Source organism: Barbus barbus (assembly GCF_936440315.1).
Source record: "Barbus barbus genome assembly, chromosome: 12".
Lineage (NCBI taxonomy): Eukaryota > Metazoa > Chordata > Actinopteri > Cypriniformes > Cyprinidae > Barbus > Barbus barbus.
The window spans coordinates 308,693-336,513 of NC_136740.1; the positions used below are offsets into that span (position 1 = coordinate 308,693).

Genomic DNA, 27,821 nt, shown 5'->3' on the forward strand with positions numbered 1-27,821 from the left:
TATCTTTTATTTGATTTTATTCTTTTATTTTATTTTTTCTACTTTTCTTTTTCTTAATATTTGTATTCTATATAATTGCACTGTCCTTGGAGCGGACCTGACCTACATTTCAGTGCTGGTTATACTCTGTATAATTCTGTATGTGACAAATAAAAACTCTTGAAATCTTGAATCTTGAAATCTTGATCTTTATCTGCACAAAGTCTTCAGGCAGCTGCGTTGTTCTGCGCAGCGGGCGAAGATGATGCATACAAACGCCACGACGGCGGATGCGTGGTGAGCGGTATAGAGGCCGTTGATCCCGCGAGCTCGGTAGGATGGGTAAGTTACGTTCCAGGAGTAAACCCCTACTGATGAACGCCAGCTGAAGGAGCAGTTGCCATCACCTTCCCTCGTAGGCAGATCCCGCAGAATGTTACACTCGCGGCTTGTCCGAAGCAGAAGTTTGAGCTTGACGACCGCACCGCTCCGCTTACCCCGTCTTTTCCGGCGTTTATTCACAGGAAGATGATATGGTGATCGTTGTAGATAAGCCGGCAGGGATCCTAAGAAAGGAGGAGGTGAGTGCCGCGGTCCTTTCTGAATTTGGTTGAGTAGCACTTCAGATGAGATTCGAAGGTCTAAGAGCGTTTGCCGGTTGTAGACAAAGAGGGGCGATACTTCTTGTAAAAAGAGAAGCCAGAAACACGTAGACATAAACAAACTAAAGAACACAGACGGCATCAGACGGCAGGCCACACACAACGGCGCCATCTTGAATTCTTCGCAGCTTCACCGTCTGTGTGTTGCTCAGATAAAGTTTTGGTTCAGAGTTCATATAGAGAGAGTTCTGTCTGCGTTCATAGCATTAGTGTGTTTGTGGACACAGCTGCTTTTGACTTCTGTATGTGACGCTGGAGCCGAGTGTGCTGTACAGTGAGGTTTGTTATGGATGGATCTCTAGAGCAGCGCATGGCAAAGCCGTCTGTGTGTCTTGTGCTAATATGAAATTATAGATTGTGCACAAATCCAAATGACTGTGTCCTCATTCTTTCACATGTCCTGCGCTCTCTTGGATGAATTGCACATACCCAGGGAGTGATTGGATCAATCTCGCGTCTGGAACGTTCCATCGATGACTAAAAGATGAGGCAGGCCAGCTCCTCACTGACACTTCACTGTAATTGATCTCTCATCAGTGGCGTTCAGAGGGACGAGCTGGAAGATTTGTGTCTGAGAATGAATGGAGGGTTTGTTATTTGTAGAGAAGCTTTAGTCTGTGTTATTCTAGTGACTTTCAGTCTCACATTCATACATTAGACACAGTATTGTACTCAAACAGCAGTGGTTCTGAAATTATAACGGTTTTAAAAAAGCTAAAAGTTGCTCATGTTCTTAAATACCACAACTATAGTCAAGCTGCTGTTTTTAATGAGCAGTTAGCTACTTTTAAATAATCAACTTGTAAATGTATAAATCTCCAATTAATTCTGATATCGATATGAACAATATTAAATAAGAAGCCTCTGAAAAATGGATGTCTGTATCTACAAACTTGAAACTCTGATAAATGAATTTGCCAAGTCTATGAAACCTCCTCCTATAAAACTATATATATATATATATATATATATAAAAAAGGTACAAATAATGTTCATCTTTTATTTGTATTAAGCCGTCATACAAACAAGAAATGTGAAATGACCGTCAAATAACCATGACTCACCTTATTAATATCTTTAACTTTTAATAATAACATAGGCTGATTATTCTTATAGATTGAAACACAAGTGCTTCAGCCAGGATAAAGAATGTGAAAAGAGCTGCAGAAAATAGAAAAAAAAGAGTGAGCAACAACAAAAACACATGTTGCTGGAGACACTTATTAAACATGAAAATTCATTCTCTGCCAGCAGGAGGCGCTTTTGGAGCGGCAGAAACAGCGGATTCTCCGGTAACGACTGTACAAACTTCTGAAGCCAGTCGGTTCCCTTCAAAGATACATTCATATAAAACACCCACGCATTTTGATTTTAAAACGTGCAGTGCTCATGTTTATTCTATGATGTCAATCTGTCAAAAGCTATTTGGAAAATCTATATGTTGTGGTCACTGTTGATATTTTAGCGGGCCACAATATGTATATTGTAATATCAGAAATGTGTTTAAAAATCATATCACCATTATTGACTTTTTTATCGCAATATATATTGATATTGAATTATTGTCCAGCCCTAGTTAGTAGTGCCAGTGCTTTCAATTAGGTACTCCACAGCTGAACTGACTGTACTACTACTGCTGTTAACTCCACTAGTGTGTGTCTGTGTGTGTGTGTACCTGGTATTTATCACGTCGCGGGGACCAAATTTCCCCACAAGGATGGTAATACCAGTAAATTTTGACCTTATTGGGAACATTTTTTAGATCCCCATGAGGAAACAAGCTTATAAGTCGTACAGAATGAAGTTTTTTGCAAGGGTAGTTTTAGGTGTAGGGTGATTGAAAAGTTTGTACAGTATAAAAACCATTACGCCTATGGAGAGTGCCTATAAAACATGGAAACACAGCGTGTGTGTGTGTGCCTTTTTGTAATAAGCAGAGGTGGGTAGAGTACCCAAAAACTCTACTCAAGTAAAAGTAAAAGTACTTCTAGAAATATTTACTCAGGTAAAAGTAAAAGTATAGTCTGAATAGTTACTTGAGTAAGAGTAAAAAGGTATCGGATAAAAAAACTACTCAAGTAGTTAGTTACTAGTTACTTTGGATCATATACTGTATGTACTGAATATAGTCTATTTTTATTTAGATACATTTATGTAATGTGTATACACACACACACACACACACATGAACCGATTCACTGGTTTGATAAAGCCTTTAAACAGAATTGACTCAAAAGTATGAATCATTCGCGAATGGGCATCGTTCATTGCCCAGAGAAAAGTAGATTTGGAATAAACCGAAGCATTTTTAACTTGTATTGCATTAAGATACAGTAACGAGAGGAGAGTCGCCCACAGTAATGAAGTAAAAGTACCGTTTTTTCTCTAAAAATATACTTGAGTAAGAGTTAAAGTACCCATTTTAAAATATACTCTAAAAGTATTAGTTACCCAAAAAATTGACTCAAGTAAATGTAACGAAGTATATGTAACTCGTTACTACCCACCTCTGGAAATAAGCATCTATCAAAACATCACACCTACACACATCTGCTGCAGTTCACTGAGAATGACCTTCTGTGTGTTCAGTGTTTCATCTAACGTTCATGATCATGGATTCTGATTTTAACTCAGAGCCTCCAGCAGTGTTCAAATATGAAACATCAGAATCAGAATCAGAATGAGCTTTATTGGCCAAGTATGTTTACACATACAAGGAATTTGTTATGGTGACAGAAGCACAGTGCAACAGAAAGACAGCAACAGGACAGGACACAGGTAATGAAACAAAATAACAGGAAATAGCCAATAACCAATGTACAAAGCAGCAAAAAATAAAAAATAAAAAATACACAATATATAATATATAATATAGGCGACTATGTATGTACAGGTCAAGTATGTGCAAATTAGAAATGAGAAAATAAAAATAAAATAAGTGAGTGTGGTGAATGGATAATGAATTAGTTGTGTGTTCCACGTTTATTTATTGAGTGTTCATGAGATGTATTGACTGAGGGAAGAAACTGTTCCTGTGTCTGGTCGTTCTGGTGCTCAGAACTCTGTAGCGTCGACCAGACGGTAACAGTTCAAAGAGGTTGTGTGCTGGATGTGAGGGGTCCAGAGTGATCTATACATACAAGTGAACGCTGGCATGTTTAATGCAGGTGATATGCCATATCTAACCCTTCAGGTGGCAGGAGGTCCTGGACTCACCTTTCCTCTGAAGCGTGTGAATGATGCATATAATACTGCTGCTTCTCGGTCAGATCAATATATTTGTGTGCTGTGGACTGAACCTGGAACAGAAGCCCTTCTCAGACCTTACCTTGTGAAAGATGATGTAACATACAATCATGTCAGATGAACTGAGTGTAGGGGACCCCCCCCCCCCAAAAAAAGATCAATTCATAAGGCTTGTTGTACTGTAGCTTAATGTGGAGGAACCTGGCATTGGCATTTGAGCTGTTGAATGACCTACAGTAGTTAAACTCTGATTAGTGGTGATGTGGAAGAATATGTTTCAGGAATCGGCAAAAAAAAAAAAAAAAACTAAACTTCAGTCAAATATTAAGTCACTCTGTTACCAGGAAACTGAAATGAAAAGGTTTAATTTCTGTGAATTGAATGCCACACTCCTGTTGTTATTTCCATCTCTGAGGAGACTGATCACTTGGTTTCGGTCCACACTTCCTCCTCCACCCACGGCAGTGCTCCACATCTCCACTTCACAGCGGCCGGCTCCGCTCCAGAGACGCAGGACGCTGGCGGCCCACAGATGGGTCCCGCTATGCTGCATGAATGAGTACATGTTTACCTTCACAGATTGCCTCGTCTCCTCTTATCCCTGCTCCTTTTATTTTAGCTGAGTCGTCCCATTGTTTGCTCCTTCATTTCGTCCCGAGCGCTCACATACATCTGTTGTGTAAATACGCAGCTCTGAAAGAAGCTTCACGCCGGGAGAAGGATATTACGCCGGCCCACACCTTCAGAGCCTCCGCAAACAAAGAAATTAGAATAATTCACTGCAGAGAGTGAATTCTTCTCATAAAGCCTTCAAACCCCACACTTGCCAATCTAATTCAAAGATTGACGATATCCAGTAGCTTTTAATTAAATGGATTTGGCAGTGTGTGTTGAATGGTGAATTCTGTTGTTTGCTCTTAGATGAGCTTGGTCTCATCACACATTATCTGAAGGGATGTTAGTTGAAGGACCACTCTTATTTCTTCTGTATGCTGGAATGATGGACTTTAGGAAAGTTCCAGCTCTGCTCATGTCTATGTCCATTGTCCTGGCTCAGTCTGGCATGAAGCTCTCATGGACAGTCGGAGCATGTGACATGCCTTCCATTCAACGGCTCCAATTCATTACACTCCAAGATTTTTAATATGCATTACTGAAAAAGTTAGAATAGAAAATGCCATAAAACCCATGTAGTATTTGACTGAGATGGCCCTGTTTGCATTCATTGCTTTCATATTTTGAAGCATTCCTTACTTGCATTATGATTGAGATTCTATGCAAAATGCGAAGCACTTGCTGTTTCGCTGTCAGGAGCGGCATGGGCCGATCATCCTTCCTTAGGTCTGATTCCAGCTGATGCACAGGAGCTTTCTGTGGGGAATCTGCTGGTCCTGCCCAAGCCTGAGCTCAGAGTATGACAGAGTCCCATCTACACTGCTCTCAATCACAGCACCCTCAATACACAAACACAATGAAGGTACATACGGTTCAGTAGGAAGATATTAATGTATTTATAGGGAACCTCATGCAGTGTTTTTTAGAAAGCTTACTTGATCTATTCTTGCAAGACCTGCCATTGACCCAGGGTAGTGGTGCTCCAGACATGAGGACGAGCTTCTTATCTCATGCCAGACCGTAATTGGATCCACTGAAGGAACAGGGGCCAAAAGGTTCTGGCACAAGAGATTGATGGGCTGAGAGATACAGGAGAAACTGTTTTACCCATCCACCAAACCTTGACCCCAAAACACATAGCGAGACCTCACCGGGCTTCATGAAGCTCCTATTACTGTTCATCCTGAAGTAGAGCTGGAGACCGAACACCAGAGAGAGAGTCTCGGGTCTCCTGTTTCTTTTCATTTGATTCAGCTGAGCGTCAAGTTTCTGTAACTGAGCTTGCTCGGCTGCATTGCTTCTTCCTGAGTAATGTGCCCTTTGTCGTGTGCTAAAGCCATTATTTGTGCACTTCTCGGTTGTTTTGTGTTGCCTTTGGACATTTAGAGGCTTGTCAATGCCACATACTCTCAAACAATGTGCCACTTGTCTGTCTCGCTACTTTGTTTGCAATTAAATGTTCTCATTCTCTTTTGGCGCCATACGGTTCACATAAAATGGCCAAACAATATGGGTCTGCTTGGTTGGTGTATGCATTTCTGATTGGGTGGTTGATTAACAAACAAGACCGTGTTTGTTTGCCAACAAGTACTATTCAAGCTTCTAGGACGGTCATTGTGAAAGCAGTTCCTGTGGCGGCTGCTATTTATATTCCTTCAATGCATCTCATTAACTGCTTTGCAACATTTGCACTTCTGGATCCCCTCCAGGTCGAGACCTCGGCCTTTCATGTCGGTGTTTTGTAGTTCAGGTCTGGGGCGTTCACTTGGCTGTAACTGACTACACAGTGCTAATGCGAGGGACCGGAGCTGCCATGGGCTGTGACCGCGACCCCAGGAGCGATGCTTTCTAATAAGCCCAAAAACGGAGTGGAGTGCAATCATGTCCAACAAGCCAACAAAGCATCAAAGGGCCTCCATCTGCCAGCACACACAGGCAACCATTGTGGAATAGCAGACGCCAAAAGAGTCTGCTCGCTTTAGAGGATCCAATTCAGTCATTCGCTTTCTTCTTTTCTTTCTCCACAGAAGGATGGAGAGGCTGAAGAGCTGCGAAACATAATGGATTTAGAGGGAAATAGTCGTTGCACTGGCTCTCTTGTGCAGTGCTTGCTGATGAGCTATCAAGGCTTCTTCACTCGAGACTGGAAGATAAGGAGTTGTGAAGCGTCTGGTTCCTCTAATGCACTTCTAATTTGTTATCGTGTCATCCTGAGATGTTCAGATCAATTATGTCCTGAACTAACACAGATTTATTTCTTAAGGAAGGGCCGTGTGTACTTGTTCCAGTAGTGAACCAGAACCAAATGGACCTAATGCCCAAAACGTGTCACATCAAGAACAGTGCCTTGCCAAAAATCTTGTTGTTTAAGGGTTTTTCTTCTGTTCATTTTGAAATGAACTTGTCAGTGCTGTCTCTGCTTCTGGTTCATCTTAGGTGATGGCATGGAAAGACGTAGATGTCCACACTTGATATGATGCTTTTGTGTTATTTTTGAAGCTTGAAAGCTCAGCTTGAAAGTCTCCACTCATAGGTTGTTTGCACATGACATCATTGCTATGGCGCGAAATGCAGCTGGAGGGCAGGAAGTCATTTTTTCAGTAGCAATCAGTAGCAGAAACTCAAGATGTCTGAATTTTGTGTTGTTTATGAATGCTCAAATCGGTCAAATGGAGAAAACACAAGGAGATTTTATCGTGTATGAAAATGTTTGTCCATAAGGGGGTAAAAGTAAAATAATTGACTGAAAAGCGCAGGAAAAAGTGACGCTCGTGTGCAAATTGTTAACATAAGATATAATATTAAGATATTAATACAGATATAAATAGATAATCCAAGGCTGTCACCTCAAGTATTCAGCATGAGACAGTCAGAAGTCACTCAGTGCTAAACGCCACATGTAGACACGATGTAAATAAGATATTATTTGCAGTTCAAAGAGCTTCATTGATTATAATGGAACATTGTGAGATTGCAATAAATTGAAGTGAGTGACAGATTTTTAGTGATTATATAGAAGCGCTATTTACTCGCTGTCTAGGCTGTAAACAATTCAGAATTTGAATTTGAAGTTTTGCTTTACTTGCTGCTAGGACCAACGTACACAAACCCTGCATGCAGCAAAGTGTCAGGAGTGACTGAAAAACAAGATAATGGATGAGATCTCCATAGAAGTCCGTACTGTACTGGTTTAGGTGCTATAACAAGAGAAAGGTATAAACAGAAAAACACAATTACACGTGATCCTTATTTTATAAACAGAAGTGATTTTTGGCTGTGGGTCCTGTTAGCAGCACGTAAAACAACTTTTATTAAATTCTGATTTGATTATAGCCTAGAAAACGAGCAGATAGCGTTTCCATGTAATCACTAATGCTGTTTATCGCAATCTCACGGTTCCTAATCAGTGAAGCTCTCTGAACTGCAAATAATCGTATTTACATTGTGTCTATGTGTGGCATTTAGCACTGAGTGAATTCGGACTGGGTCACCTTGTATCTATTTATATATGTCTTTATTAATATATTAATATTATTATAACTTATATTAACAATTTGCACACACAAGCATTATCCGATCGTCTCCTCCCGACCGCAGATGCAGGTTTACAAGCCACTTTTTCCTGCGTTTTTCAGTCAATTTGTTGACTTTTCCTTCCTTATGAACAAAACATTTTCGTACACGATAAAATCTCCTTTTTTGTTTTCTCCATTTGACCGATTTGAGAATTCATAAACAACGCAGGTTTCTGCTACTGATTCCTATGGAGAAAAAATTACTTCCTGCCCTCCAGCTGCATTTTGCGCATCATCAGAATCACATGTTTGCAAACAACCTATTCACGTGATGGAAAGAAACGACCAGTGGATTCTACAAAAAAAGCTTGTTCTTTGTGTCCCATGGATGATAGGAGCTGAAGACCAGATGAATGAACGCACACACACAGCAGTGAACACACACACACACACCGTGAACACACACCCGGAGCAGTGGGCAGCATTTATGCTGCGGGGCCCGGGGAGCAGTTGGGGGTTTGGTGTCTTGCTCAAGGGCACCTCAGTCGTGGTATTGAGGGTGGAGAGAGCGCTGGACATTCACTCCCCCCACCTACAATCCCTGCCGGCCCGAGACTCGAACCCGCAACCTTTGGATTACGAGGCGGACTCTCTAACCATTAGGCCACGACTTCCCCTAATGTTTACTTGGGGAATGTTTACTTATTGGTTTTGCTGGTCTTCTGTTTGTTCTGTTCTTGTTTTGTTTTTGTTTTTTTAAATCATTCTCAGTCAAATGGTCACACATCCTAAAACTGACTGTCTTCCATCATATTGGCTGTGGTCAAGTAGTTTATTTGGGTTTGTAGAAGTTGCTGCTGGCAGAACTTGGGAGGCTTGTTCATGAATTTCCTCTGGTACTAAAGCTTATTGTTTCGAATTGAGTCGCTGAGACAAATGAGAAATGGGGGGGGGATAAAAGCAACAGATTTCATCTTAGCGAGCCCTGCTTACACCGTCAGAAACTCTTCCTTTCGGAAGAGCAGACGCATTAATGCCTACAGGTCCTCGTGAATATTAATGAAGGCCAACACTTGAACTATGTCAACAGGTCAGGGTTATCTGCCAGAAATATAAAGATAACCCTAATTTAGTTAAGAATGTGCATTATGGTGGACTTAGTGAATAAGTGGAGATGAATATGTGTGTGGAGGTGAGAGTTATGAAAGCAGTGTGGCTGGATAATGGAATAATATCATGAGGAAAGAAGATCTACCAGATATCAGGAAATAGTGGTTATGTTTCATTGATGGTACAGTAATTTTAGTAATTTCTTCCACATTCAATTCAGGCCATCAAGCTTATTAATGTTTCACAAATTTTGCACATTAGTTTCAGCATCTTCAGCCTGTTCTTCTAGATTTATATTATTTCATTTTATGTTATTTTTTGCAGTTTTCATTATGTTTAAAATCATCTGACCTCTTCCTGTTCAGGATTCATGCATTTTAGTGGCAGAGGAATGCCAGCCGTGTTTTCTAAAGTTATCACATGACGAACGGGTCTAGTACTGACCACACTGAACTTCTGGCGCTTTTCCACTGCATGGTACGGCACGGCACGGTTCAGTACAGCTCACTTTTGGCGGGTTTTCCACTGGTACAGTACCTGGTACCTGGTACTTTATTTAGTACCACCTCGGCCGAGGTTCCAAGAGAGCCAAACCATTACCAAAACGTGACGTGTAAACTCTGCTGGTCACTGATTGGCCGGAGAAAATCGTCATTACTGCGTCACTGAACTTGCAACTGGAGACACAACAGACCCGCTAGATTTAAATCAGCACAGCCAGCGAAGGATTGAACACAACTTTTTGTTTGAAGAATCGCACCTTTTTGTATCAACCAAAAATGACTGTTTCGTGGTCTATTGAGGAATACAGATGTTCCTCTTGTTGATAGCCGAGGAGCAGATCCAGCGAGAGCTTGATGGGGCAACGCGGAATGAAAACGTTTTTCAGGAGGTTGCTAAGCTCTTGGCCGCACATGGCTACCACCGGACTTACAAACAGTGTAGGGACAAGTTAAAAAAACTGAAGACCGACTACAGAAGCATAAAGGACCACAACAGCCGGAGTGGTTCAAACAGACGATCGTGGAAGTGGTTCAACTAAATGGACGCAATCTACAGAGGTAGACCAACGAGCAATGGGAGGGAGGGTGCCCTGGACTCGGCCACGGCGTTGTTGGAGAACACGATCGAGGATGGTACGTTGTGTTATGTTATCTAAATATAACGCTTGAAATCTTAACTTTACTGATTTTATTGACCGTCGATTCCTATTTTATTTCTCAATTTCACTGTAAAATCATGGTGTAATGAAGCACAAAGTCCTAGTAGCTAACAGTTATCAGCGGTAGTGCTATTGTTCATGATGTTCATGTTTTTTTTGTTTTTTTTTGGTGTGTTGCAGTCATTTGTGCATTCCCAACTAATTAGACAAACTTTGCGTTTCAGACTCATTGTCCACGATCGATTCACTTGCACTTTCTCCATGCAACGACGACTCCTCTTCCCAAGCGGTGCTTGCAGCGTCTCCACCACGCCTACACCTGCACTACAACACCATCACCATCAACCTCCAGCTGCACGCCGACACCTGCACTACAACACCATCACCATCAACCTCCAGCTGCACGCCTACACCTGCACTACAACACCATCACCATCAACCTCCAGCTGCACGCCTACACCTGCACTACGACACCATCACCATCAACCTCCAGCTGCACGACAACACCATCACATCAACCTCCAGCTGCACGACAACACCATCACCATCAACCTCCAGCTGCACGACAACACCATCACCATCAACCTCCAGCTGCACGCCTACACCTGCACTACAACACCATCACCATCAACCTCCAGCTGCACGCCTACACCTGCACTACGACACCATCACCATCAACCTCCAGCTGCACGACAACACCATCACATCAACCTCCAGCTGCACGACAACACCATCAACCTCCAGCTGCACGACAACACCATCACCATCAACCTCCAGCTGCACGCCTACACCTGCACTACGACACCATCACCATCAACCTCCAGCTGCACGACAACACCATCAACCTCCAGCTGCACGACAACACCATCACCATCAACCTCCAGCTGCACGCCTACACCTGCACTACGACACCATCACCATCAACCTCCAGCTGCACGACAACACCATCACATCAACCTCCAGCTGCACGACAACACCATCAACCTCCAGCTGCACGACAACACCATCACCATCAACCTCCAGCTGCACGCCTACACCTGCACTACAACACCATCACCATCAACCTCCAGCTGCACGACAACACCATCAACCTCCAGCTGCACGACAACACCATCACCATCAACCTCCAGATGCACGCCTACACCTGCACTACAACACCATCACCATCAACCTCCAGCTGCACGACGACACCGCAGCGTGTGGTAACAGGTATATTACAAATTTGATATATCATATATCATAATATGTACAAATAGGATATCACAATATAGGATATATATCATTATATACCGTGTCTGATGAATTCCTGTTGCTTACCATAAATACATTATTGGTACTGTAAATGTGATAAGGTAGATATTTTAAGGATGTTACTGTACAGTTCTTTCATAAGTTAATTTATACAAAATCACATTTCAAAATAATTACTCCCATTTTTAACTCTATTTTCTTCATTTTGGTCCAGGCAAGAGGAAACGGAGCCAGCAATAGAGCCACTCGCTTGGAAGCCAGCTTCCAGATTGATTTATTTCCTGTTGGTTAAAGATCAATGATCATGGAGCACATGCACAAAGAAATCCATGAACGGATTCCTTTGCAGAGATCCTAATTTAATCAGAGTGGAGGCCGGTAGTCGATGGTTATTGAAGCTGCTAATAAGGATGTTGAGAGATGTGTGAGAACACACACAATCACATTCACTAGCTGCACTGACTGCATTGTGACCGTGTTCACACCGGTCCAAATGTTGTATGGGGTTGTTCTCATGAGGCTACTCAAGTGCTAAAAGATGTTTTTTTATATAACGGTTCTCGTGTTTATTTCTGTGTCTCCCGTAGGGTTCCAGGCATCACTATTGCCACGGACATCATCTGCGGTTTCCCAGGAGAGATGGAGGAGGACTTTGAGCAAACGATGGAGCTTGTGAGGCAGTTACGCTTTCCCAGCCTCTTCATCAACCAGTTCTACCCACGACCTGGAACTCCAGCGGCCAAGATGGAGCAGGTTCCAGCTCACGTGGTGAGATGTTAACAAGTGCATTTATTATGAATTAAAAGTACAAACGGATAGCACAAACTGAGAAAGTGATCTGCACATATCAAGCAAAAAAATTCAAATTCTTAATACAGCACTTTCTACCTTTCTCATATTTTATTTCTTTGGAGTTTCTTCAGAAGATGTGCGGTTCTTAACAGACTGGGAATATAGTGTCTTGATGTACATCTCATACTGCTGCCTGCTTGCACTTCACTTTCCCACTCGTTAACTCATTAAACTCACTGACTAGAACTGAGTTAAAAAAACAAAACACAAAGATTGATATTTATTTTTTGTTTTCTTTTGAAAATCTTGCACTTGTATTAACTCATTTAGCCGTTCTTACAGTATTCTATGAAAGGGGCTTTAGACTGATTTGTGAGAGTGAAAATACTGCACATTTAAGATCACGCGAATGGCTTTTTTTAGCTTCTTGCATAATTCCAGCTGCATTACGCTATTGCAATGTTGTAATGGACAGCTTGTGTTTATTCTTAAGTTGTAATAAAATCAAATCTGATGAATGTGACGGAGTGCTGATGTTGTTGAAGCCTGACCTGTTTCTGGTTACACTACAGTCCATCACCTTTACCTGTTAACAAATGCTTCCAGATGACTGCGAAATGCAAATCTTCCTGTCGATTACTCTTCGTTATGTAATGCAGCTGTAGGCAGACGTCTCCCAGATGTGACAGCCTTATGGAGTTTCTGAGCAATTAGACCCCACTGAAACAATTAAACTGACTGATGAAGCTCAAACTATTAGAGGAGGAGCAGCTTCACACATGGGGACTGGTGCTGGTTCTTCTATCCACACCGTGTTGTGTGCATCAGTGGTTGGCGTGGCCCTCGTTAGCATCAGCGTGCTCTGATCTAGTGTAAGTCTGAGTGTTTTCGCTGTGCCTTTTGTGTGTTGGGCTGTGTGATGTGTGACTATCACACTCAGTGTTGCGGCTCTCACCACCACATCATCTTTCATCGAACATTCATTTAAATTTAAAAAGTTTAGATCGTTTAGGCAATCTAATAGTGGTTTTAGGGCATTGGAATCATTCATTTTAAGTGGCATCTATAATTGCGTGACATCGTGGTGTTTGTGATGGAGCTCGTGTTGCGGGTCAGATCAGCTGTTCTGATCGAGGAGTTTTTCACTCTAGCATGGAGGAACAGATCCCATCCCCACAGCGGGATCAAGGTGATGCAGGTTTAGTCTTCCGGGACATCCCAGACCCACCTGGCACCTGCTGCATCCACACACGAGCAGCCCTCTCCCAGACTCTTCAGAGATGGTCAGCTCTGGCGGGAAGCTGCATTAATAACACTTCCAGATGTCTGTCTGGGACAGAAGGGTCTGGGCGCTTTGGTTTCTCAGCACATTTAGCCTATCTCATAGCAGCCGCCAGGGCGTGATGAATGGGTCGTGAGTGTAATGGATGCCCTCGTGTTATCAGTGGCGGACAGTCGCTCAGGCCGAGTAGACCTGGCTTGCGGGCGGAGCTGGAAAAACTGGGAGCCTCCAGACCGGCATAATTACTCCCACGTGAGGGATGGGTTAGCGGAAATAAATTGGCATGATCTCCTGGAATGTTGCTGGTGTTTAAGAAGACAGGTGTTTACCTTGACAGCTCGTCTGCCTCGCCGGCTCGTCTTCAACCAGGGGAAATTAAGGCAGCGTCCTCCAGTCAAAGTTAAGGGGATTTGGATCTTCTGCCAGGTTTGCGCAGGGATCGTTGAGGAATACCCAGCACATGTGAAAACAAATTCATCTTAAAACAAAGACAGATGGGCCAGGCCTGGAGCGACTGATGCCAGCTTCATGGGGAAAACTGGAACAAAACAACAACTAAGCCGGTGTCACTCACACTTGGGCCAAAACAGACTCTTCATTTCCAAATCATTTAGCTGGTTTTCAATCACCATGTCAGAAAAGATCTGCAGCTTGTTATCTGTCCTTTCTGAACTGTGTCAGAGGGATTGGTGTGGGTGAACGGCAGATCCTGAGGTCTTGTGTGGTCTATGAGACTGTGACTGTGAAAGAAAGGCATGGTGGGAACAGGCAGTGACATCACTGCGCTCAACACCACATGCAGACGTGTCGTTAAGGGCCTGTGTCTCACATTGTAATTAAGAATGGAATATTAGCATACTGCTCACTGCCTACACTGTTTAAAATGGTTTACAAACTCTTTTATTAAAAAAAATATTAAAAGTGAAAGTAAAGACATTTATATTGTTGCAAAAGATTTCTATTTCAAATAAATGCTGTTCTTTTGAACTTTCTATTCATCTGTGAATCCTGAAAAATAAAAAGCATCACAGTTTCCACAACAATATTGTGCAGCACAACTGTGTTCAACATTGATAATAATCAGAAATGTTTGTTGAGCAGTAAATCAGTATATTATTATGATTTCTGAAGATCATGTGACACTGAAGACTGCAGTAATGATGATGAAAATACAGCTGCAGATCACAGAAATACATTACACTTTAACACATATTCACATAGAAAACATTTATTTTAAATAGTAAACCTTTGGACAGTAGTGTATGTGGAACAGTAAACAGAGGTAAAGGTTTCAAACAGAAGTTCACTTCATTATCACATGACATTATCTGATGTGTGATAAGTCAACAAACACGGGTAAAGACACAGAAATGTAGCATTAATGCACAGTAATTCACTTCAGATGAAAGCACAAATGTAAATGTGTGTATTTTAACACGTAATACATTTAAAAAAGAGATGCTAAAGTTACAAGTTCTATTATTTCATTCAGTCAAAGCAATGGGAAAAAATAGATGTTCGAGTTGCATGCATTGCATTGTGGGATAGAGTATTCCTAACGGTGAGTTCTGTTGCATGCTGCTGGATTTCTCTGCTCAGTGTACAGTGTACTGCAGGACTGAAGCGTGCCGGGACTCGTCCTGGGATGGGAGCGTGTGTCCGGATGTGTTTGTTTTGTGAGCCGAGCAGATGGACAGTATTTGAGGTGCCATCCTTTATCATTGTTACGGTGACAGATGCGTGTTCAGTTTGGATTTATGAATAGCAACATGCTTCTATATAATCTCCATCTGCCAGAGACGCTTCCACGCTTTGCACAAAGCCACGCCGCACACGATCATGATCAGCTGCTGGTCTGGAGCAGCTCGTCCTCTACTGTTGAATATTTATAAACATGCAGCGGACGATACACATGTTGAGTAACGAGAACGACTCCCGACACGCTCTGCAGAGCTCATATTCCTGTCAGGGCTCCAGTTAACTGTCTGTACGTCGTTTCTAGACTAGCCTCGCAATAACTTCGGTCAATTCTGACTAGAACTGGGCGATATGGCAAATAATTAAAATCTCTTTTTTTTTTTTTTAGAACATTTGACTGATTCTTTATTTTTAACTAGTCGACTTGAACATTTAACTACAATATGATTCAAGTAACTTTTTCTTGATTAATCCTCTAGTTCTATTCTAAGTGCAGCACACATGAAGCGATTGTTCAACAAGTCACTTGTTAAATATCTTTGCAGAAAAGATGCATGAACTACAACTGCATCCTGTACAAACTTGTCTTATACATATTAATGTTCAGAAATAATGCAAGGAAAATACTTTAAAATATCTCAGAAGTCAAGGTAATTCAAACTCAAAATGACTGAAGGTATAACGCCAGTAGAATATTATTAACTATAAATGCTCTTTAAAAACAACAGCAGCTTTCAGTCTGTCACTGTGATGCAAACATCAAATATCAGACACACAGTAGTAGTTACAGGCTTTTTTTATTCGCTTGCGCTGCTTTTCCGTTGTTTGTTCTGTGTAAACATGGACGTGTTTGACTGGCACTCACGTCTCTAATGAAACGGCTTTCTAAAAAAGTTATGAGAAGTTCACTCTCATCTTCTTGCATGTTGTTCTTATTCCACTGCCTGCATCGCGTATTAATGACACAAAAGTGCATTCTGTGTGATACCAGCGTGTCACACGTGAGCGGTTAATCGTTCTTCACTCGTTACTGCACTGTATAAAATCAAAAGTTGAGAACTTAAAAGATTAAGGCAACCAGCTTCAGCAGATTTTTGAGTTTTCTCAACTTGTTGTATTCAGTTTATAAAAAGTAAGTTATATATATTTTATAAAAGTTGAGAATACTCAAAAATCTGCTGAAGCTAGTTGCCTGAAACTTCTCAACTTTTGATTTTTTACAGTGTGTTATCACCGGCATAGTCAAAGTGTCTAATTCTAACGTTTGGTACTATTTCTATTCAAAATTGCGATTGCTAGATTTAAAAAAAAAAAAAATCACTGCAAAACATTCAATTCAAATTAATCGATAAAATCTGAAAAGCGGCCAGCTTCTGACAGAAACCTCCGACTGCTGCAAGGCCCCAGTGAAGGAGGAGCTGTATGAAAATGTATTGATTCCCTGCCGTAACCATCACAAGACATGATTGTCTCATTTTGACCTGCCTGAGTCAAATGGAAACCATTGAAAACCCTACAGTGACCTTTGTCCGTCTTTCCCTGGACATCATCTGTGAGGCTGAGCGACGACTTCAAATAAAGGGGGAAAAGTGGTTCCTTGGCTCATCGAGATGATTTTTCACCTCGGCCTGCTGCTTCGGGGCCGGTGTAATCTCAGGACCCCAGACCTAATAGACTAAAATATTGAGTCTCTCAAGGTCACTCCAGGGTTCATCTTTTTTGATCAAATTTCAGTTACTATTTTTCCCCAGAATGAAGATGTGTGATTTGAGGAGGGTTGAGCGTATTCTCTGAAGGCCGCTAGCTTGGTTGTCTCAGACCTCGCTAACCTCTCTCCTCCTGTCTCATTCTCTCTCTCGGTCCGAATCAGACCTCCAGAAGGTGTGCTGCAGGGGAACAGATCGCTCCAGCATTGATTGAGTGGATGAATGTGAATATGGCTGGAGTCTCTGAGCGCTGTGAAGCTAATCCAGCGGGGAGCTGCTCATAGCCCTGAGCTTCTGTGTCGAGAAGACCCTGGTTTGAGGAGCTGAGGAGCTGTGGAGAAACCGAGAGAGATGGAGTCACAGGGGGCAGACGGGGATCATTAGGCAGGTGTTCACTCTCGACGTCTGCACATGATCGTAGGACGTCTGCTGAGCTCATGTATAGTGTTCTCCCTTCATCTGTGATCTATTATATCAGATGTTAAGGAGGGTTTCAGTACTGTGACAGATATCATGAGCTCAAGTGTTTCTGGCTTCTAGGAATATGTTGGTGACCTTTCTGGTTTTTGTGGTGAAAATTAAATAATGATTAGTATTTAAGACACACGTTTTATCTTATACTCTGGGTAGATTTGAACTATTGGTTATTTGACATAATATGAGTAGTTAAAGAGTCCAGAGTAATGTGCATCTGTAGTGTTTCTCTGTTCTGTTTCATTGTCTTCAGTCTGTTATAGACTTGAATGGTGACGTCATTTACTATTTTTCAGTTTGAGTCTTACAGCCATAATCTAAAATGTTTGTCATTGTTCACCTGCACCGTTTTCATGATGTGATGTGAAATCAGTCATGAATCATATATGTGATGTTTATATTACTCTTATATTCTCCTCACATCCGCACTGGCTGTGAAACATGACTTTTCATCAACTACACGCTCCATAATCGCTCATAATTAGCCTTTCTTTAACTCGTGGCTGCATTCAAATCCATCACACATCTCTTCAGTGCTCAGCGTTTGCATTTCATTATAAATTAGGGACGTATGGGCTTTTATAGGCACTTCTGGAAGAAACGGAGAGGTGTTGAGGGCAAATATCCTCATTTTCTTCCCTTCAAGTGTTCTTCATTCCACTGTCTGATGTCTTCATGTCATTCGCGTTGGCCTTCAGAGTTCACTGACTTGAAGTTTTGTCTTCAATTAATTAACACTGGTGTATTATTGTTGTTTTTCCTTTTCACAGAAGAAACAAAGAACCAAAGAGCTCTCTGCCCTCTTCCACTCCTACAACCCTTATGACCACAAGGTAAGAGAAGCTGTGTTTTAAGGTATATTTATTATTTTATTTGTGTGTGTGTGTGTGTGTGTGTGTGTGTGTGTGCATGCATTGTTTTCCATAGAGAGAGAGGTTATTATTAAACTAAAGCTAGGATGTAAAATAAACAGCAGAAAGAGATGAGCAATATCGGCGTGCACGTGAACAGGAAGTGGTGTTTTAATGACCTCATTAAAGTTTAAGCTCACGTCAGTCCCGTTAGTGGCTCTGAACTAATCAACCCACCCAGCGGCTCTTTATAACCAAACAGAACTGCAGCACTAAGAGAGATGTAGAGAAACAGAAGGTGATGCTTTTGAACTATTTTATGCTTTCAGCTTCTATAAATCGCTTTTTTACTGCGTCAGTGGACGTTGATCGTTTTGTTTGTAGATGATGCATTAAGCAGCCAGCAGTGTACTGATACAGACATTTTATCAGCTATCAATATAATGTTTTACGGCCAAAAATCACTAATGATTGTATATATACTTTTTATTTTTTTTTCTGCTTCCAGCTAGGACTGTCATGATATTAGATTTTTCACATCATGGTTATTGTGGTCAAAAGAATTCACCATATCGATATATTGCGATATCTTTAGAAACCTTGGGGAATCAGCCAAATTAAGTTGTACTTTTATTTAGTTTTCTTTTATTACCCAATGAACAAGGATACTGATAAACACAGGACACATGCATTTTCACTACTACTGCTTCTTCAGCTAACAGCTGACCTGAGACTTTGGCTTTCTCCGTTTATAAAATACAGTCACGTTCAGCAGTATGATGAATAAATATTAACATCAAAACTGATGCTTTAACCTGATTACTTGTGGACCTGTTTTTTAATCTCTTTAACCCATAGTTGCGCCGGCGCTAATGAAGTCATGCAGTTAACACACTTCTAATTCAGTTTTAATGTGTGTCTAGGTCAACCAGGTACTGGCGTTGGAGTATTTATGGGTTGTGTAATCATAAGTGTGCTGTTCGTTTTAAATATTGTGGTTATCGTCAATACTGGTATATCATGACACCCCTACTTCCACCCTAATCTGAGCAGTGAGTGCAGAATTAGCCAATATAGCTACTGTATAAAGACAGGATGAACATGTGCTGGTTTTACAGAAACCCTGTCAATCCCACCATAAACACAGTCGCTCTTCTGAAGGGACGGGGATCTTTGGCAGATGCTTTAGTCAGTTTTAGTAGTGACACCTTCCTGTCGTTTCTTACAGTCTGCTGAATGGATTCTTATGTCTGAGATGAAATAAAGGAATAGATCAGAAGTCAGAAGGATCAGAATGCATCTACGCTGATGTGAGTGAACAGGTGGTCATACAGCGTCACCCGTCTCCCTCAGGCACTCTTGCTGTGAATATATCACTCAAAGCCACTAGATTGTCCAAGTGTGTCTCGCTCATAAACAAGATCTGCTAGATTTACTCCTGCATCTGTGTTCCTCTCTCTCTCTCTCTCTCTCTGCCTGAGTGTAATTAAATGAAGAGGAGCGTGTTTGTGCCTCCAGAGCCACCCACGCTCAGTCACACTCGTCAGGACGCTCTATATGGGATGATATTAGACTCAAAATGATTAATAGATGCACGCACAATTCTCCATGTACTGCATACATTTTATGCATGTATCTTACTAACCACAAACAAATGTATTTCAATTTGAGTCTGTGGAATTCAGGATTAAATGTTTATGCAGTGATTTTAACAAATACACACATCTTTGAGTATAAAAATGTTGTGATCTGCATTAATATATCATAAATTGCTCATGCAAAAAGGAATCCGTGCATTTGTGGATCATGTGACACACGTGCATTTATTGACAACTTGTTTGCATTAATCTTGTTCGGTTCATTTGGATTTTGAGACTTCATTTTCGCAGTTTGCAGCATTTCACGACGCCCGCACACACAACTACCAATGAACAAAGCCCAGTGCAATTCATTAACGTGTACACCATTTGAAAAATTTGCAAATGTGCATCACTACACTGAAACAAATGCTTTTCAGCCAGTGTCTGCAGAGTTAAGAATTACATCAATGAGCAGCATTTTGTACAAATAGAGACTTATTGTTTAATACAAATGTTATAGTTTGTATTAAACTATCATAATTTGTGCATGCAGCGATTAAAATGTGCATTTGTGGATCAGGCGACGCACGTGCATTCATTCACATCTCTTCTGACTCGATTCTATTTGATTCATTTAATTTTGAGACTTTCATTCCGCCCGTTTAGCCTTGCCCAATCCACACACACACAGCTCGCGATCCACACGCAGCTGAGCCGAAGAACATCAGCGACCACTAGATCGACCACGCTGTGATGGATCAGTCATGTTTTCCACTTACGACACGCGTAACAAATGTGTGATTTGATTTTGATCAGATTGTTTGCTGTTGCTATGTGTGTGTTGTGGATCTGTTCCTCATGTGTTTTGCTTCAGTCTGAGCTCATGAGGCCTGTGTTGATTTTGATGGAAATTTGCATGCATCAAAGACCACTGGCCTCAGATCAGGCTCGTTTGCATAATGTAGCCCCGCCCCCAGCCCCGTGGTCAGCCGTTAGCGCAGTAATTACACACGGCCGTGATTCCTGAGGCGTTTTCATAGCGCTCTCTTCACATGCATATTGTTTTTACACTGCTAAAAAAATAAGAAGAACAGTAACATATTGTGTATCTTTAATTTGTAGCTTCTAGTCGTTGTCCAGCTGTTATTATTATTTATATCCCCCTTGGTTTGGGATCATTGGTCAGTAGATCCTCGGTTAACTCCTCAGGTGTGGTGATGGAGACATATGTTCGTGTGGCCGCCCAAACACTCAGATGATCCCCAGCGTTCCTCTCAGTCTCGAGCGGGATGTAATTCCCTCTCTTTCTCTCTGGGGTTTGAACTTTTTCAGGGAACACACACTTTTGCTCTGTAGCTGCTGCTACGTGTTCATGGATCTACAGGACCAACGGAGGGCATTTGTTTGATTGGTGTAGATCTGACAAGTTTTTAAGAACTGCACTGCCAGTCAGAGATGTTTAAGTTGCGGTGTAGTCTACATTATTGATTATTAGAGGAGTTGTGGTGAGAGTGCAGATCTCAGTGAGCTTGTGCTGAACTGAAGTGATTGACAGCTTCAGCGATTAAGGAAACGCAGTTTGTTTGCTTTTCTGTATATGTTCTAATCATAAATGCTGTTAAAGTTGACAGATGGGACAACAAAGTTCAAATAGATCTGAGCACTAAGTGTTGTGGTGTAGACCTGCAGCCCAAACCACAAAACGCATCTCTGACTGAATGTTTAGTAGCTGCTAAAGATACTAAAAACTCAATATACACTTTTTCAATAATTTTGTTAAAGCAATGACCCTCGGATAAAGTCCTGCATCTCAATAAGATGTGCCTGGAGTAATTGTGTGAGTGAGTGAGTGAATTAGGGCTGAACGATTTAATTGCATTTGTGATATCGCAATATGAAAAAATGCGTGTCACATGACACGCGAGAGTAAAGAGGTGTGTTCGACTCGAAGATCAATCTGTGTAGGACGGCAAGAGAAAGCATAAGGAGTCGTCCGCTCTCTTATAGCTCTCGCAGTACACGATCGGTCTAGCAGCGCAGATTTAGTCGAAATCATCTAAGCAGTCTTCAGAGGAAGCATCAAGTTGGCACACTACAGTGTTGTCAAGTCCACGGTTTGCCTCCAAAAACGTGATATTTAGCCCCTGAAATGTGAATCTTAACAGGGGAGCCCCTCCACAAAACGTGTATTTTACACCCGGAATGCGATTTTTACCGGTGGACCCCCCTCGAAACGTTATTGGGCTATTTTTGAGTAGCAATTAGGTGGGTTTTGTTGTGAAAACCTGGCAACCGTGGCACGCTACACGCAAAAATGTTTGAAAGCGTATATATGAACGTACTTCAAAACAGCACATGGAAATTACTCCAGCAGTAACAGTGTTACAGTGCATTTCATTACTGAAGACTTCCACCTTAAGATCATATAGGCTATTTAATAAGGTAATATAATATATATATATATATATATAAAATATATTCTTATTTATTTATTTAAAGTCTGTCTGAAGTTAACACAGTTTTTAAAAAGTGCACTCCACATGTTTATATACAGTATATGTTTATTACAGTGACTTTGAATGACCTAAATACGGCGTGTGGTAAAGCAACAGATTTGTTTTTATATTTCTGCAATCTACTTTAGTTTGTGTGATTTGTTACTGACGTTCATATTCATGTTTACACCAGGCTTATTCGTCAGTGCTTTATGTTGTCATAATTATTACATGCTTACAAGGCTGGAAGTTCAAATAATCAGTCAATATACTACTGTGATTGTAGTTGTTAAATAAAAATGTAATTTATATCAATTCATGCATCACCTAATTTCATCATAACATAGGACTGGCCTACAGAAAGGAATATTTGTTTAATCTATATAGTTTGTTGGTCATACTATATAATGATTTATTGCTTGCCTTTGTTGAATAATACAGAACATAAAGAGCTTTAAAAAATAATTGCATATTAAATTGCAATCGCAATATTGGTAAAAAAAATTATAATCGCAATTAGATTTTCCAAAATCATTCCTAGAGTGTGTGTGTGTGTGTGTGTGTGTGTGTGTGTGTGTGCACAGGTTTATATATCCTGGTGGGGACTTAAACCTGAATACACACAGACTCATGGGAACTCGTGTCAGGGTGGGGATCTAAATTGAGGACCCCATGGGTACACACGCACACACACACACACACACACACACACACACACACTCATTATGTATTTGTGTAAATGAGTGTTTCACACTCTAACAGTATCACACTTTTCTGTCATTTTTCTGGAGCATCATTGTGGCATTACATCATCTCCAATGATGGATTGTGATTTATAACATAACAGTGATGGAAATAATATTTCAATTGGGTTTAGGAATAAAATGACTGATTCTAATTAATATTTTCACACTTGACGCATGATCTCAAAATTACAGTTTGATGAGAGGAATTGTCTGCTCAGTGATATTTACCTTGATTTTGCCGTTGTTGTCTGACCGCTTCACTCACTGTAGAGAACAGGACAGGAGCGCTGGTGGAAATGACATCATAAAGAGTGATGTCATTTCCATAAATTGTGATGTCACAGAGTTTCAAACACTCCCAGAATGCTCATAAATGAGCTCCGGTTGTGTGTCAGGTGTAGGCAGCGCTGGATAACTCATCTCCACAATAACACACAGATGTGTCTCCTGTCACGCTGAATAAATCGCTCTCTTAGCTATGCTAATATCCTGTGCTGAGAATCAAGTAATTACACTAACCTCAGAAAGCCGTAATTACAGCCGCTCAGAGCAGGAGGAGGCAGACAGAAATGACCCGTGCTTTTGTTGCTGGAGATTTTAATGTCATTCCCTTTATGTCCCTCACTTGTGCTAAATCTCAATAATTCATTTGTGCATGTGGGATTGTTGGAGATTTATTTTCTGTTTTTGTGTTTAGTTTGCCGGTATCAGGGAAACATTCTCGTTTCCTGCAGCACAAAACTGATGATTAAACAACGGCAATAAACACGTACCCAGGTTTTTTGTCAAGGAAATCCACTGTTTTTCTTGATTATTATTATTATTAGGGATGCATCGATCCGATACTCAGGATCGGTATCGGCTCCGATACGGTCATTTTCTGCGGATCAGTTATCGGTCAGACGAGACTGATCCAAATCCAATATGTGCGTATATTATTGTGTTATTGTTAAGCCCCACGAAAGGCACAAAAGCATTATAAAGCACCATCAAATTTTCGTGCACTATATTTCAAGTGTTCTGAAGTTGTTTCAAAGTTTAATCTGAGGTACAGATGAATTAAATTCAAGTTCAGGTAAACTCTTCTCTCCGCTGCGTCTGTCTGTCATCCTCCATTCAGCATTCAAACTGCTTGTCACATTACTGCAGTTACTACAGTCAAACTCTCTTCAAGAGCGCACATTAACTGAGGTTTAAAACTGTTAAAAGAAAAAGCTTAATAAACTAACGCACAGATTGAATACACTACGCATCAATATCTCTTCCCTTTGTACTTTGAACTTTTCTGCGCTGTGACTCCGTGTCGCTTCAAGCACATCATAGTTTTCACGGGATGCACATAAGTGCTTTGTGCCGCTCTGTATTGAGCCTTTCATTTTATAATACTTTTGCGCAATGAAAGATTATTAATAGTCTCTCTTGTTCTGTCCTATCTATCATATGTTGCTGCCTTCATTACTATGCTATAGATTTAAAAGAAATGTCTTTTAATTTTATAATATATATGTACGTGTATTTGCTTGTTTTTTCAAGAATGTATTGTACAACAATACAAAGAGCAATGTGTACCATTTTACCAGATTTAGTCCTACACTTATTCACTTTTATTTGGAAATAAAAATGTTTCACTAGGTTTTATAAAATTATTGTGCACCCATGATTTTTCTAGAGTATCTTTTGCTGCTGATTTATCCACTAACCTAGTTTATAATAGTATTTTTGTCATAGATTATGATTATATATTTTTTAATTTGTTATTTTTCATTAAAATGAAGTTATCTATATGTAGTAGATTGTGTTTAACACACAAAAGAGTGACGATCGGGTCAACACACAGAAGTATAGAAATTCTACATCGATTTACAAAAAAACTGCGCTGGTATCGGATTGGATCGGTATCGGCAGATACTCAGAATTTTCGGGATCGGATTGGTTCTGAAAAAATGGTATCGCTGCATCCCTAATTATTATTATTTTTATTGTTGTAGTTGTTGTCTAGTTGTCGCTACAGCAGCTGCACACATTGAAACCGATCAAGGTTCAAATGAGTGCTGTAGCTGAAGAGTGTTTTCTGCATATATACAAATGAAACGCATGGCAGTCATTACTAAGATCTTTATAGTGTGTTTTTGAGGTGTATGAAGAGCATTCTGGGTAAACTGTCACCCTCATTCACTTTGTGTGCGTATACAACCCGAATTCCAGAAATGTTGGGACGTCTTTTAAATTTGAATGAAAAATGAAATGAAAACTAAAAGAATTTCAAATCACATGAGCCAATATTTGATTCACAAAAGGAAATACAGTGGGGGGAAAAATGTTTTGATCCCCTGCTGATTTTGAAAGTTTGCCCACTGACAAAGACATGATCAGTCTATAATTTTAATGGTAGATTTATTTGAACAGTGAGAGACAGAATAACACAAAAAAAAAAAAAATGGATTTCAAAAAAGTTAATTGATTTGCATTTTAATGAGTCAAATAAGTATTTGACCCCTTCGCAAAACATGACTTAGTACTCGGTGGCAAAACCCTTGTTGGCAATCACAGAGGTCAGACATTTCTTGTAGTTGGCCAGCAGGTTTGCACACATCTCAGGAGGGATTATGTCCCACTCCTCTTTGCAGATCCTCTCCAAGTCATTAAGATTTTGAGGCTGACGTTTGGCACCTCGAACCTTCAGCTCCCTCCACAGATTTTCTATGGGATGAAGGTCTGGAGACTGGCTAGGCCACTCCAGGACCTTAATGTGCTGCTTCTTGAGCCACTCCTTTGTTGCCTTGGCCGTGTGTTTTGGGTCATTGTCATGCTGGAATACCCACGACATATCCACGTCCCATTTTCATTACCCTTGCTGGCTTCAGTGCCCTGGCCCTGATGGTACACGGCCCCGTCCATCGTCCCTTCGATGCGGTGCAATTGAGCGTGGAGCGTGCTCCTAATCTCCGCTCCTTACCTGTATAAAAGACACCTGGGAGCCAGAAATCTTGTTGATTGATGGGGTTCAAATACTTATTTCACTCATTAAAATGCAAATCAATTGAACTTTTTTGAAATGCATTTTTCTGTTTTTATTTTTTTGTTGTTATTCTGTCTCTCACTGTTAAAATAAACCTACCATTAAAAATATGGACTGATCATTTCTTTGTCAGTGGGCAAATGTACAAAATCAGCAGGGGATCAAATATTTTTTGTCCCCACTGTAGATAACACAACACACATTTTAACTGAGAAATTTTACAATTTTATGCACAAAATGAGCTCATTGCAAATTTGATGCCTGCTACAGGTCTCAAAATAGTTGTGACGGGGGCATGTTTACCATGGTGTAGCATCTCCTCTTCTTTTCAAAACAGTTTGAAGACGTCTGGGCATCGAGGTTATGAGTTTCTGGAGTTTTGGTGTTGGAATTTGGTCCCATTCTTGCCTGATATAGGTTTCCAGCTGCTGAAGAGTTCGTGGTCGTCTTTGATGTATTTTTCGTTTAATGATGGTCCAAATGTTCTCTATGGGTGAAAGATCTGGACTGCAGGCAGGCCAATTCAGAACTCGGACTCTTCTACTACGAAGCCATGCGGTTGTAATAGCTGCAGTATGTGGTTTTGTATTGTCCTGCTGAAATACACGAGCATATATTGCTCTAAAACCTTTATATACCTTTCAGCATTCATAGTGCCTTCTAAAACATGCAAGCTGCCCATGCCGTATGCACTTATGCACCCCCATACCATCAGAGATGCTGGCTTCTGAACTGAACGCTGATAACACACTGGAAGGTCTCCCTCCTCTTTATAACACGCTGACACTGACAAAGAAATGATGGAGGACACGGCGTCCGTGATTTCCAACAAGAATATCAAATTTGGACTCGTCTGATCATAGAACACTTTTCCACTTTGAAACAGTTAATTTTAAATGAGCCTTGTTCCACAGGACACGACGGCGCTTCTGGACCATTTGCAATTTGACGTTGAGCAGCGTTGTTTTTAAAGTATTCCACAACTCTGCCTCTCTAAGACATCCCTTTTATAACTAATCATGTTACAGACCTGATGTCAATTAACTTAATTAGTTGCTAGATGTTCTCCCAGCTGAATCTTTTCAACATTTCTTGCTCTTTCAGCCCTTTGTTGCCCCCGTGCCAACTTTTTTGAGACCTGTAGCAGGCATCAAATTTGAAATGAGCTCATTTAGTGGATAAAAGTGTAAAATGTATCCGTTTAAACATTTATGTTCTCTATGCTCTATTGTGAATAAAATATTGGCTCCTGTGATTGGCTCACTCATGTGAAATTCTTTTAGTTTTCATTTTATTCAAATTTAAAAAACGTCCCAACATTTCCGAAATCCGGGTTGTACTTGTTTAGCTATACTTGTGAGGACCAATTGTGAAATATCATGACAACTGATTAGTGAGGACAGTTTAGATGACCTGACTAGTTAAAAAGTCTTATTAATTGGTCAAATCATGTTTCTATTTTAATCTAGTGTTTTGCACAGGTTTCTGTGAGGGTTATGTTTAGGAGTAGGCCATAGAAAATATCATTAACCTGACATAAAAACATTGGAAGTCTATGAGATGTTCTCACTAAGTATAGTCAAAGAAAGTGTGTGTGTGTGAGAGATAAAGAGAGAGGATGTGTGTGTGTGTGTGTGT

At 40.7% G+C, this 27,821-nt stretch overlaps 1 pseudogene across 1 annotated transcript in view; it reads left to right on the top strand.

The window, feature by feature from the left end:
* LOC306878022 (threonylcarbamoyladenosine tRNA methylthiotransferase-like) overlaps nucleotides 1-27,821 on the top strand; it is a 224,272-nt pseudogene that overhangs the window by 164,673 nt on the left and 31,778 nt on the right. Inside the window, exons 8-9 of the transcript in view lie at nucleotides 12,128-12,308; nucleotides 18,263-18,325. The product of the transcript in view is annotated as a threonylcarbamoyladenosine tRNA methylthiotransferase-like (transcript). The remainder of the gene's footprint in view (nucleotides 1-12,127; nucleotides 12,309-18,262; nucleotides 18,326-27,821) is intronic.